General features: G+C 42.4%; 1 protein-coding gene across 2 annotated transcripts in view; it reads left to right on the top strand.

The window, feature by feature from the left end:
* The window catches only part of RAB30 (RAB30, member RAS oncogene family), a 122,813-nt gene that overhangs the window by 18,993 nt on the left and 89,785 nt on the right, over positions 1–14,035 (top strand). The window contains exon 1 of one of the 2 annotated variants that reach the window (XM_004019420.6): positions 178–389. The exons of the other annotated variant lie outside the window; for it this stretch is intronic. The gene's annotated coding sequence lies outside the window, so the exon portion shown is untranslated. Of the gene's footprint in view, positions 1–177; positions 390–14,035 lie in introns of those variants that run through there. 2 annotated transcript variants of the gene reach the window in all.

A 14,035-nucleotide genomic window follows, 5' to 3' on the forward strand; every position in this document is an offset into this window, starting at 1 on the left:
TCGCCCGCTCCGGGCGCGTCCGACCATGGCGCATTTTGGGCATTGTAGTTCCGGGGGATAGCCCGGCTGTTCCACCGGGCCTTGAGGGAACTACAATTCCCAGAACACACTGCTCCTGAGCATGGCTATTGGGGCCTTTTGGACAGTGGGATGATGTCATTGCAAAAACCCCACTGCATTCATTGTGCTACGATCTATCCACCCCCCTGCTGCTGCTAGGCTTGCGATTGCCGCTCGCTCCAGCTGAGCTAAGCGTAGCAGCAGCACCAGGGCAAGGACTGACTTCAGCCCTTGGACTTAGGACATCGCAATACCCTCCATTGCTTGCGTGACTCATTCGCACATCCTTTCTGTTTATGCCTGGGGTGGGGAGAAAAATCCCAAACCAGGTGAGTTGAAGTGATTTATTCAAATGATTCTACCAAGTTATTCCTCCCGCTTAGTTCTCAAGGCTTTCTTTTGGGAAGATGGGGGCGGGAGGATTGGGAAGGTTGCTCGCAAGCGCTGCTAAGCGAAAAGCTCTCTGCAATTTGGGTCACTGCAAAGAACAACTCCAGCAGCCTTCCCCCGCCAGAGGACGGATGCTTGCCAATTCCCTAGTCGCAACTCCCCTCAACCTTTTTGAAGACTGGGAGAGGGAGCTGGGTTGGGGAGGATGTTGGGAAGTGCTCTTGGAAAATAATCAGAGGAAGGCAGTGGTGGGAGACTGCAGTCCTGTCACATACGGCCCGAGTGCTGAGATTTGAGTGGGAAGGGGTGATGCGTGGGGAGAAATGGAGACAGTGATTTCATGTGGTCGCACTACTTTGGAACATTTCGTGTCACTTGGGCGAGCACACACTATTCATTTTTAAGATGAGCGTGCTTCTGAGTAGGTTAAGTTTTGTGGGGCTTTATTTTGTGTGTGTGTGTGTCTACGTCGTTTGTTTCGCCTTTTCTGCCGATTTGAGGTGACAGTGTCCTTTAATGGTGCACTCCGTGCCAGTCAGAAACATTTCACGTGTCTGGGCAAGGTTCTCTGAGGCTGCTGGAAGCAACATTTTCGTTGAGTGTTTTTCCTCTCCCAACTGCAAGGTTTCAGGATTGTTTGGAAGTGGAGCCGACAGATTTGTACTTGTGCAAATGTTTTAAATTATATAGCAATAGGCTTCTTGCCACTGACAGTGGTACCGTAATGAGCTGTCCTTTCCTGAGTCAGTCACCAGTCGCAAATAACGGTTTGGAGAATGGATCATTAGGGTTCATTTTTAAGGCATTAGAGAAAGGAAAAGTTAGAAGCACTGTTAACCTTCATTTGCCATTACTGAAAGGTACGGCATGGAAGAGTGATCCTGGACTTGGAAACCGAAAAGCAGGTAGAGCTTTTTTGGCTTTTGGTTTTGTTTTTTAAAGCAAACTGACACGTCTAACAGGACAGAGAGCATTTTGACCCCTGTGATACTAGCTCTGTTCTTGTAAGAGTTACTAGGATGATTAGTACAATAAATATGTCATTTTGGAATAAACAGCTGGCTGACTCCAGAACAGATGGGGCCAGTCTTAGCTGAGAGATCTACAACCTTTGAAATGAATGGACCTGGGGTCAACCACACCCCCTCTTGGAATGTCAAAAGGAGAAATGCCAGAGTGTTTTATGCTTAACTCCAAAATGCCAAACCTTTTCGGAGCCAAGTCAGCCTCTGGGGGAAAGTCATTACTGGTTATCTTCTGCTGCTGGACCAATTTTGTTCATTTTTAATTCAGACCCTTAGGTCTCCAAAGTTGCAGCAGGGCAATGCTTCATTACATGCCGCTTGTTACTGAATGCAAAGGGCAGTCCATTGTATGGGCTTTGTAGTAGAGTGATTTATTGGAATGCAACAAGCAGCTTTGGGATTTGGGGAAAAATGGTCTGCCTGGCTGTGCTTCTCTCTGTGTCCCTCTGTTGCTTATTGTCTGCTTTCCTGAGCACCCCTTCCACGCTGTCTTCCTTTCCACACCCCTCTGTGTCTCTGGAAGTTCTTCCAGTTTCTCTCCCTGTCTCTCAATTTGCAATTCTCATTTTTCCCTCTGTGTTTCAAAATCTCCCTATCACCAGTATATCACATCTCTCTCTCTAAGAGTCCTTCCCGGCTCTTGATACCCTTCCATCCCTTCTCTGCCTCACCCAGAACATCCAGCCTAGTTGAGACTTCAAATATTTATTCTACTGAGTCCTCATTGAAGAGGCTTTGCCTTTTCTTCTTCTTGCAGTTGGTGCTTGGTCGGGTGAATGGCAATGAACCTAACCCCTTGGCCTGGTTTGTGGCTTCTGTCACGGATATAATTTGACCCCCGCAGCCCGAGGACAGTGAACTGTTCCAGTTGAGCTCATGATACTTTTCCTTTCATCGGTACCTGTTTTAAGAGCTGCCAGTGCATTAGCATGTTCTGCTTTTTGTGTGTTTTTTAAAAAAATATAATTTAATTTATTTCTTTATTTTTGGCTGTGCTGGGTCTTCGTTGCTGCAAGGGCTTTTCCCTAGTTGTGGCGAGCCAGGGCTACTCTTGGTGGCGGTGCCTGGGCCTCTCGTTGCAGCGGCTTCGCTTGTTGCAGAGCGCGGGCTTCAGTAGGTGCGCTCCGCACACAGGCTTAGTTGCTCCACGGCACGTGGTATCTTCCCGGACTGGGGATTGAACCCGTGTCTCCTGCATTGGCAGGATTGTTTCCCGCTGAGCCACCAGTGAAGCCCCTGGCAAGGTTTTTAAATGCTCTACACAAAATGTTCTCCTAATTCTCAAAGAATCAGTAGACTTTGAGGGGCTTCTTCCTAATTTATTCCTCCCCTGCCCTTCCCTGTGGCAGTTCAGTCTTTTCTACTCCCTTCCTGTTGATTGCTGAGGAGCCGGTCCAGGTGACCACACTGCCCATTTGGGTTTTTTTTTTGAAGATGCTTGGAGCAGTAACAGCTTTTCTTCCTGTCATTTCTTCTCTTCTTTGGATGAAGGAAGTCTGTTGTTTTACACCCACCGCCCCATTAAGGCACAGGAGGCGATAGTGGTCCTTTGTGTAGTAAGATGCTCCTCTAGGCAGGAAAAGTCTAACTGCTGCCCATCCAGAGGCAACTAGTGTGACAGGCAGATTCAGAAGCTCTCACTCACCACCTGAGACCTCTCACTCACCATCTTTTCATTCCTAATTTTCTTCTAAGTTGCTTCCTCTTCTACCCAGGCTTTTTAGTGTTTTAGGGAGGAGAAATGAGCTGAATGGGAGGTTAGTTTTGGCCCCATTTCTGCTATCTCTGTGACCTTGAATAACTCTGCATTTCTTTCTCCCTTTGTTTATATCCTTTGCAAAGGGCTAAGGATCCTTGCCCCTTTATTTAAGGATCCTTGCTTCTTGGCCTGGTGATATGGCCCTAGCCTGACCTTCTGACAACAGATATTGAGAGCAGCTAGATCTTCCCTGTAGCTCAGTCGGTAAAGAATCTGCCTGCAGTGCAGGAGACCTGGGTTCAATTCTTGAGCTGGGAAGATCCCCTGTAGAAGAAAATGGCAACCCACTCCAGTATTCTTGCCTGGAGAATCCCATGGACAGAAGAGCCTGGCAGGCTATAGGTTATGGGGTCGCAAGAGTTGGACATGACTTAATGACTAAACCTCCACCACCACTGTGGTCTAAGGACTGTGTGTGTGTGTGTGCGTGCACGTGTGTGCAGGCTCAGTCGTTCAGCCCTGTCTGGTTCTTTGCAACCCCGTGGACTGTAACCCGCCAGGCTCCGTGAAAAGAGATGCTTCCACCACCATCAGGTAATTTATGTTCTGATAGGGGAGATAATCATTGGAGAAGCAATTGCAAGTGTGATGAATTCTCCTGCCAAAGTGGGATGTACAGCAAGATTAGGAGAGGAGTGATTAACTTGGTGTGCTTCCCTTGTCTGGAGGAATCAGGGAGGGCTTCCTGTAGGAAGTGACATTTCAAGAGACTTAGAGAGTGAGAGGAAGTAATTTAGGATGGCAACAGAAGGTGCCAAGATGAGGACAAGGAGTTTCTAACACGGGAACTATATGTTCAAAGTACAAAGGAAATAGATGACTATAACAATTTAAAAGTTAGTTAGTTATGGAGGTTAGACAGTTTATGGGCATGAAGCAAGGAGAGAGAGACCAGAATGAAGAAGAATGAAGCTGGATAGGTGGACAGAGTCTAGAGAGTGGGCAGTTTTCTGAGTCACTGGTGAATTTGGTCTTTATCCTAAGTGAAGGATTTTAATTAGCTGGATGAATTCCATATGCAGGTAGGATGATATTAAAAACATCACCTTGGCTGTTACGTTGGAGAAGAGACTGGAGAGAATTAGCTAAAGTGAATACAAGATGAGGTGGAAAGTCATTTTTATAGTCTTCCTGTGGGATGGTGGTAGCCTTCGATCTAGGGTGGTGGCTGGGGGCTTGGAGAGAAGGGAAGAGATTGGGAGACACTAAATTTGAACACTACAGTTGATACAGTTGTGGCTAGATTGGGTGTGGGGTTAGAGAAAAGATGGAGTTAAGATGACTTCAGTTTTCCTTAGGCTACTAGAGATATCACTTCCAAGAGAAAGAGGTCGTTGGATGGGGACCAGATTTTTATTTGTTTTTTCAAGGAGGAGGGACTTTTGGACATACTGAGTTTGAGGTTCCATGAAGACATCTAAGATCTCTAGCTCACTTTGTCTGTGTGTAGAATGCATCATGGTGGAACAGAAGAGACCTCTGGTGAGGCTTTTTATGACTAGCAACTTCTTATTTATGATTTTAGACACATCATATTGTTTTTGTGAGCTTTAGTTTCCTCATCTGTAAAATATATTTATTCCACTATTTTATACTGATTCCTGGCAGCTGTATGTGCACTGTGTTAGGAATACAGCATTGAATAAGACAGGGTTTGCTTTGGAAAAATTCATGTAGGTGAGGGAGAGGAATATCAACAAATAACCACACACAGGGAGGTTTGTTGGCAGTGCTAGGAGAGGACAGTCCCAAGGGAAGTTTTCAGACTTCTTTGGGAGCTGAGTGGGGTGGAGAAGGGGGTGACCTGTGGTAGGTGACCTGTGACCTGAGACTTGGAGGCAAGAAACAACTCTCCACACTGAGTTACTATGCATCTAGTAGACTGCCTTGCACAAACTGGGGACTCACTGAATGTTTGTCGATTGAGTACATCAAAGGCAGGAAATATCAACACATCCAAAGAGGGCAATTAGTAATGCAAATATAAAATGTAAAACACTTTTAACAAATGCATGGACATGAGGAGACCCGAGGCTGAGGAGACCTTTGAGATGTTTTGTGGATGACTTCCAGGGAAAATTCAGAATTATTTCAGACCTGGTTTCTTTGGGGGCTGAATTTCCTTTATTCCAGTTAATTTCTCAAAAATAATTTTGATTGTATAGAATGCCATAAATAATGGGTTTCAGACTTTTATTGATAAGTGAAAATACAAAAAATTAAGGTAAAATTGGGTGAGATTTTGCCAACAGTTATTCTTCTATAGTTAAAGATGTTTTTAAAAATATGTCCTCCTTTACTTTATCTCATGAAATAAAGTGTATTTAATACCAAAGCTTGTGGAAAGACCATCATTTTAAAATTAGAAATATATTTAGAAATTATATTTTATATAGAAATCTAATTAAAATTAGAAATATATTGTGAAAAATTCTCTACATTGTCTTTTTTTTTTTTCATTTTGTTGCAGAATAGTAAAAAAACAAGCCAAATACCAGAATGTTATAATAATTTATGGAGCCATTGCCCTATTTTCTTGGCTATGGTGAAAAGGTGGCCCATCTCCAAATAAGGTTTCCAAGTGTGGAAGAATTTTATGTGGCCCACAGATAATTTATTTTCAGTTTCTTCTCCATAGGAATTCAACTCTTGAAAGCTAGCTAGGCCTCCTCAAGATTAGTCTAAGGTAGGGCTTCTTAACTTGTCCCTGGAAGGTCCTCAGGGAGACCATGAGCCCCAGAGATCGTATGTTGACGTGTGTGTGGGGGTTTGTGTGTGAGAATGAGTCCACATGTGCAAGTGTACATTTTTTCTGTCACTACATATGTGTCACTGGACAAGCAACTTAACCTCTTTGAACTGCTGCTTCTTTACAAGATTGTTGTGAAGTTTAAATGAGATAATATATTTTAAAATGTCTGGTACTATGTCTGGAATAGCTGGTGTTCATTGAGGCTGTTTTTGGCTTTATTTACTATTTTGAATATCTTATTTATTGACCAATGGCTTTCCTGGTACCCACAGTGACATAAAGAAGAGGAAGATATCTCAGTGTAACTAGACAATCGAATGCAATGGCAAGCACACACCCATTGCCAAGGTAGAATTCTTGCCACAAATGTTTAACCTCAGTCTAATCATGAGGAAATAATCAGGCAAATTCAGATTGTGGGGCGTACTGTAGAACAGCTGGACTGTGATCTTCAAAAGTGTCAACGTCATCACAGAGAAACGAAGCAAAAGAAAACAAAATGTAGGGGACTAATCTAGATTAAAAAAGACTAAAGAGCTACGGCGGGCTTCCCTGGTGGCTCAGAGGTGAAGAGGCTGCCTACCAGTGTAGGAGACATGGGTTCGATCCCTGGTTGGGAAACATCCCGTGGACAAGGAAATGGCAGCCCCCTCCAGTATTCTTGCCTGGAAAATCCCATGGACAGAGGAACCTGGTGGGCTACCAGGCCATGGGGTCACAAAGAGTTGGATATAACTTAGTGACTGAGCAAGCATGAGCAAAGAGCTATGACAACCAAATGCCACATGCAACCCTTGATTGGATACTGGATTTAAAAAAGAAAAAGCTATAAAGGACATTGAGGGGACAGTTGGGGAAATTTGAATGGGAGCTGCATGGGAGATAGTCAGTAACAAGGTTAGTTTTCTTGGATATGGTAATGATTCTCTCTGCTTAGCCTGTCATGTGGTGAATATTATTGTTCAAGTCAGTTGCCCACTCCTGAATGTCATCTTTAGGAATGTCACAGCAAATCTAGATGACATCAAGGCCTGCTTCAGAAGATAGTGACTGTTTTGGTCACTGCATGTATTTAATCAGCCTATAGGCTGGAGTACTGTTTGTTGGCACATATTGTAGGTGATCTTTTCTGTCCTTTCTGACCATGATTCTGTCATTCCCTAAAGAGTGCAGACTCTGCAGCTGGCACTGTTTATTTCTAGAGGTAATGATGCAGGTGGCTGTTTCCTGAGTGAAAAAGAGAGATAGTAAGGAAATAACTCAGGAGTGGGGCATTTGACTGCAAAGAGGAAAGGATATGAAAGAGAACATAAACGTATATCTTAAATTAGTTTTTTGACTCTAGACATAAGAGAAATCAAAATCCATTACAGAAATGTCTAATGAATTACAAAGGGAAAATTCTCTTAATTCCACCTCACATAGTCAGCTGTTGCGAGTTTGATGTGTGTTGCTGTCATTTTTCGGGCCTCCCTGGTAGCTCTGATGGTAAAGAATCCACCTGCAATGAAAGAGACTCAGGTTTGTTCCCTGGGTTGGGAAGATCCTGCGGAGAAGGGAAGGCAACCCACTCCAATATTCTTGCCTGGAGAATCCCATGGAGAGAGGAGCCTGGTGGGGAAGAGTTGGACGCAGCTGAGTGACTAAGCATGGACACACACGCTGTCATTTTCCCTCACATGTATGCTAATGATGTTATTATAATACGTATTCTGCTTGTTCTCTGTCACTTAATATATTTTGGGCATTTGCCCCACGTATTTGCATGTTCCTCTAACTTACCCTTCACAGTGGCTGCCAGACATTGCTGCAGTGAGCATTTGAGCATGCATCCTTTTGTAATAAACTTGTGGGAGTATTTCTGTAGGATTCATTTCTAAGGTAGAAATGCTGGGGCAAAGGGCATAGATATTTTTCATTTAAACTGCCCCCCAATTTAAATTCTTATCACAATCTTTGATATGTCATTTTTATATACTTTTGCCAAGTCCATTTAGCCACTTAGACTAAGGGGAAGGAAGTTGTAATGGTTTTTGTGATCACTGTAAAGGTTGATACATCGATAACATGGAAACCTCTGGAAGAGAGAAATAAAATATATTATCCCAGACTGCAACAAAGCATGATGTTTAAAAAGTGAATAGGAACAGTAACACAGTCATGAGTCTTCCCCCAGAAAATTTTGCAGGGAAATTTTATTTTTGAGTTAAGGTTAACTTCACTAAAATGCAGACACCGTCAACCTTGAATTGAAAATCATCTCTTCTGCCCACTTCCTCTCCATCTCTGTTACGCAGCCACACAAGAAAGGGGAATTTAAGCTCTGCTGTTTTTATATCTGAAGCTGGTGGCTAAAAGGCCTGATTTTTCATCTTTTTGAATAGCCAGAGGAGCAATCCCAAGGCAGATTTTTGGCATTTTTTTTGTAGAAAAGGCCTGAGTTTAGGAGTGGCCATCAGTGACTCACTGTCCTACAGAGACCCTGGGATCTCTGAGCTGTGAGGTATTTCCATTCTTTTAACCAGTTATTTTCGTTCTTCTGTGGCTGGGTTGGGCAAACAGAAATTTGAGTTGTGTGCTCAGTGGGTAATTTATTTTTTGAAACCTCAGTTTATTCATCTCTAAAATAAGGATTACTTTGAGGCTCAGATGAGATAATCTGTGTAGTAGGACTTTTGCTAATTTTGTTGTTCAGTCACTGAGTTGTGTCAGACTCTTTACAACCCCATGGACTGCAGTATGCCAGGCCTCCCTGTCCTTCACTATCTTCCAGAGTTTGCTCAAACTCATGTCACATAAATTGGCAAATTTATGTGCGCATAAATATGTGCTTTTGTTAAGGTGCTGCAGTCTCTGGCTGGGCCAGCTCATGTTAATTGTTCCTCTGATTCCAGTGGCATTTGTAGCCACAAAGACATTCTTTAGGTATTCTATCTCATAATGTTACTATTACTTCTTCATCCAATATTTGGAGCATAAGCTAAATGAAAATTCCTGTGCTGGGTGTTCTGATAGGGAAACAAAGGTGGAACCCTCCTGGAGCTTTCCTTCTCTGCTTTTATTCTAGGAGATTAATCTTTTACTAAGTCTTCAGTAATGTATACTTTACAGAGGTGTACTATGTATGCTATCTTATTCTCTCAAATTAGCTTGTAGATTCCAGCTCCATTTTTCCATGTAAATGAGGAAATAATTTTTAGTGAGGTTAAGTAATGGTTCTGTTTTGTTTTTTAAAAGGTTACCGAACTTTAAAAAATTCACAGATGTAGGTCCCAGGTAGTTATTCTGGAACCAAAACCTTACTGAATCTCCAGGTGTTTCCTGTTTTTGTCTTGTCATCTGATCAGAAGTGTAAGCTTTCTGAAGGCAGCACTGTCTGCCTGGTGGCATTTACTTTGATTTGATTTGTGCTGGTGGTGCTAGTGGTAAAGAACCTTACTGCTAATGCAGGAGACATGAGATTTGGGTTCAATCCCTGGGCCAGGAAAATCTGCTGGAGGAGAACACGGCATCCCACTCCAGTACTCTTGCCAGGAGAATCCTATGGACAGAGAAGCCTGTTGGGCTTCAGTCCATAGAGTCACAAAGAGTCAGACATGACTGAAGTGATTTAGCCCAGCACATAGCATGGTTAGAGGGCAGGAGCTTTCTGTAGATCTGTTAAGTTGGTTGAAGCCATGATGGGAACTCTTATAGGACCTAATGGATGTCAGGTGATTTCCATATTTTGTTTGATTTCCTCCCTCCCAACTTATTTTGAACAATTTCAAACATAGAGAAACCGCAAAAATATTACAGCAAAAACTCCTATACCCTTCGTCTAGATTTATTTGCTTTCCCATCCTGATTGTGCGCATGCACACACACACACACACTGGCACACACATTGATTTTTATTTTTCAAAATCATTTGAAAGTAAGTTGCAGACACCACAACACTTTATCTCTAAGCGCTGAAGCGTGTATGTCTAAAGAACAAGGACAGTCTCCCCTGTAACCACAATATCATTACACTGGAACAATAATATTTTTCAGATTTCCCCAGTTGTTCCAATGATATTTATAACCTTTTAGGGGAAAAAGGATGCAGAATTTAATCAAAGATTGCTTATACAGTGTAGTTGTGTCTCTTGAATTTCCTTTAATGTGGCTAAGTTCCCCTGCCTTTTTTTTTTTTTTTTTGTCTTTCATAACATTGACAGTTTGAAAATTCTAAGCTGCTTTGTAGACAGTAGTTTGGATTTGTCTGCTGGTTTTGTCATTCTTATACTTAGGTTAAACATTCGCGATAAGAATTCCCCATAGGTGATGCTGTAGCCTTCCCCTTGCACCACATCAGGGTGACACATGGCAGTTTGTCCCGACACTGGTGATGGGAAGTTTGTATTTTCAATGTGGTGGCCTTGCCAGATCTCTACATTGTAAAGGAACCCTTTTCTCTTTCTAATTAATAACGTTGCCTTTGGGGTGATACTTTGAGATTGTTTCAATCTCCTGTTCCTCGACATCTTTTATCTCTCTGGTTTAAACATCTATTGATAATCCTGGCCTAGATCAATTAACATCTATAAAAGGATGATTTTCTATTTCTTTTTCTAAACTTTTTATTTTGTATTGGAGTATAACCAATTAACAATGTGATAGATTCAGGTGAACAGTGAAGGGACTCAGCCACACATATACGTGTATCCATTCTCCCCCAAACTCCCCTCCTGTCTAGACTGCCACATAGGACTGAGCAGTTCCCTGGGCTATGCAATAAGTAAAAGGATGATTTTCTAATTTTCTCTTTTGTTCTGTATTTGTTTTCCAGCATTTTTCTGATGGATTAGCTTTCAACTCCCCTATTTATTTATTTTTAGTATCACTTGGATTCCTGGATTCTTCCCCCATGTGTTATAATCCATTTCCAACCTTCTGCCTCCCCTGCTCCCATATTTATGCTTTTTGATACAATAATTGTCCCAAATTTGGCCAGTGGGAGCCTATTGAGCCCTAAAAGCAACCTGATAAAGGAGGTGGGATTTTGCCTACTTTATGAAGTGATGAAATTAAAGCTCAGAAGATAAAAGAAACCTTCCCAGTCATGGAGCTAATAGCTAGTCAGCAAAAGAGATTGTGCCTTCTCTAGTAGCTCAGATGGTAAAGCATCCGCCTGCAATGCAGAAGACCTGGCTTCAATCCCTGGGTGGGGAAGATTCCCTGGAGAAGGAAATGGCAACCCACTCCAGTGTTCTTGCCTGGGAAATCCTATGGAGAGAGGAGCCTGGTGGGCTACCGTCCATGGGGTCACAAAGAGTTGAACATGACTGAACGACTAACATGCACACGGACAAAAGAAGCTGTATGCAGACCCAGTTCCAACTAACTCTGAGGAGGTCCCGCTGTTGATGCCGTCTCCCTTCAGTCCAGAAGGAGAATGTTACCTGATGAAACCAAGTTAAGAAGAAAGCACAAGCATTGCGTCACCATTGCTAATAGCAAACTATTGGAGACCACTTAAGTGTGCATCAGTGGGAAGCTGGTTAAATAAATGGGTATGTTCACAAAAGGGAAAGCTATTAAACTACCAACAAGAATTAGGGTTTCTCTAAGTGCTGATATGCAAAGATCTCCAAGGATATTTTAAGTGAAACAAAGATGTTTCTTCCACACCCCTCAAAAAGAAGGCTGATGCAGAAGAGTGCATGTTTTGTGAAAGAAGTAGGGGGCTAAGCAAATACATTTGAATTTGCACAAAGGAATCTGGGAAGGATATAAAATAACAAAATGATTACTGTCACATGAACTGTATGTGTTCAGTCGTTTGATTTAGGATGTTCACAGAGTCATGCAGTCATCACCAAAATTAATACTTAGAGCATAGTGGTATTGTGAGGGTTAAATAAGGCTCTGTGTTTCGAGTCTCAGTCTGGTGCCCTTTACCTGGTGGGCCTCGAAGTCCTGGCTGGGGAAGGCATTCAGTAGCCCTTAGCTGTTACTTGGGAGACAAATGAAAATTGACCTGTGGCATATAGGGGGCTTCCCAGGTGGCCCTAGTGGTAAAGAACGTGCCTTCTAATGTAGGGAACATGAGACTCGGATTCGATCCCTGGGTTGGGAAGATCTCCTGGAGGAGGGCCTGGAGAATCCTACAGAAAGAGGAGCCTGGTGGGCTACAGTCCAGAGAGACGCGAAGAGTCCGACACAACTGAGCGACTAACCACTAGCGTTTGAACAACTTTCTCTTTCCTTCTCTGTTTCTTCCCTTTCCTCTCCTCCACCACACAACCAAGTTTCTGATTTTTGTCTCGGAGAGTCATTTAAATTAGCCATGAGGAATGTTAATTGTTTCAGCAGACAAAAAGAAACTCCAATAAGTTTTCCTTCTAAGACTTAAGAACTCTACTTTCTAAGAGCTAACTTTGGAAGGAATGTTTCTGGTCTGGAAAATTTGGAGAGCAACCGCAAAAGGAATTCATGTCCAGGAGGAACTAGGAGTAGGGCGGGGAGCTCAGTTTCCTTTGAGACAGATTGAAATAAATATGTCTGTCTGAAATAGTCATAAAGATCTATTTCTTTCTTTCATCATTTTGCTAAAAAGTTCAAACTTGAATGATCAAATTCAAGACAGACTCAGCCAAGGCACCAAAAAAAAAAAAAACCCCCAAACCCCTCAAGTCATCCTGATTAAAAAATGTGAGATCTTTGACAGGCTGCTTTGCTCAGTGAGGTGGTCCTCAGTACAATGTTTACGTCTGTCCCTTTGAAGTGGCAAAATTTCCAACATCCAGACCTGTAGCAGAATAGCTCAAGATTTCAGTAGAGCGATACCAAACCGAATTAATTGTTTCTGCTGTGTAGTGTCTTTCTGTTTGGACTGTTACCTGTAATGACTTGTTTGCTTTCAGAATCCTGCATACTCTGCCTTTAAAATTATCATGGCCAGGAAACTAAATGGCCTGTTAGTATGTGCAGTAAGTTACTTTTATTACATAACTTTATAATCATAATACTGGCATACAGTTTTTTTAAGTTTATGGTGTGCCAAGTGCTGGGCCAACTGCTTTACATAAGTTATAATATTTAATTGTGGCAAAAACCACATAAGGAACTGAAACTCTGAGAGCTTAAGTAACACGCCTAAGATCATATGAGTATGAAGAGGCAGATCCAAGATCAGAAATCAAGACTGTCTTATTGCAGAGCCTGTGTTTTTCTGCTGTGGAATACTGCCATTTGCAAATTCTTGCCTGGGAAATCCCATGGAAAGAGGAGCCTGCAGGGCTAGAGTGCATGGGGTCGCAGAGTTGGACACGACTTAGCCACTAAACAACTGTCTTATTTACTTGATAGGTATTTATTAAGTGCCATCACGTGTCAGGCACCTTGAGAACTATAGAGATGACTGAGACTCATCCATTGTCTTTGGGAAGTTCACATTTAAGTAGAGGAGGTAAGACAGATAAACCTCTATACACTCATGTTCATATCAGCATTATTCATGATAGCTAAGAAGTAGAAGCAGCTCAAGCCCCCATCAACAGATGAATGGATAAGCAAAATGTAGTATGTACATGCAGTGGAACATTGAATAAGTATTCCATGTATTCAGCCTTGAATGTATTTCAAAGCTAATAGCCTTTGAAGGAAATGCTGAACACATGCTACAACATGGATGAACCTTGAGGACATTTTGCTAAGCAATATAAATCAGACAGAAATGGACAAATATTGTATAATTCCATTTAAATGAGGTACCTAGAGTAATCAAACTCAGAGACAGAAGGTAGAATGCTTGCCAGGGGCTGGAGGAGGAAGCAATAGGGGGAGTTGTTAATGAGTATAGAATTCTGGTTTCACAAGATAAAAAAGTTCTGGCAATTGGCTGCACAACCATGTGAATGTACTCAACACTGCTGAATTGTACACTTAAAAATGGTTAAGTTGGGGGACTTCTTGGTGGTTCAGCGGTTAAGACTCAGCTTCCACGGCAAGGGGCACAGGTTCGATCCCTCGTTGCAGAGCTAATATCCCACATGCTGTGTGGCACAGCCAAAAGGTGGTAAA

This window comes from Ovis aries, chromosome 21 (genome assembly GCF_016772045.2).
Source record: "Ovis aries strain OAR_USU_Benz2616 breed Rambouillet chromosome 21, ARS-UI_Ramb_v3.0, whole genome shotgun sequence".
Classification (NCBI taxonomy): domain Eukaryota; kingdom Metazoa; phylum Chordata; class Mammalia; order Artiodactyla; family Bovidae; genus Ovis; species Ovis aries.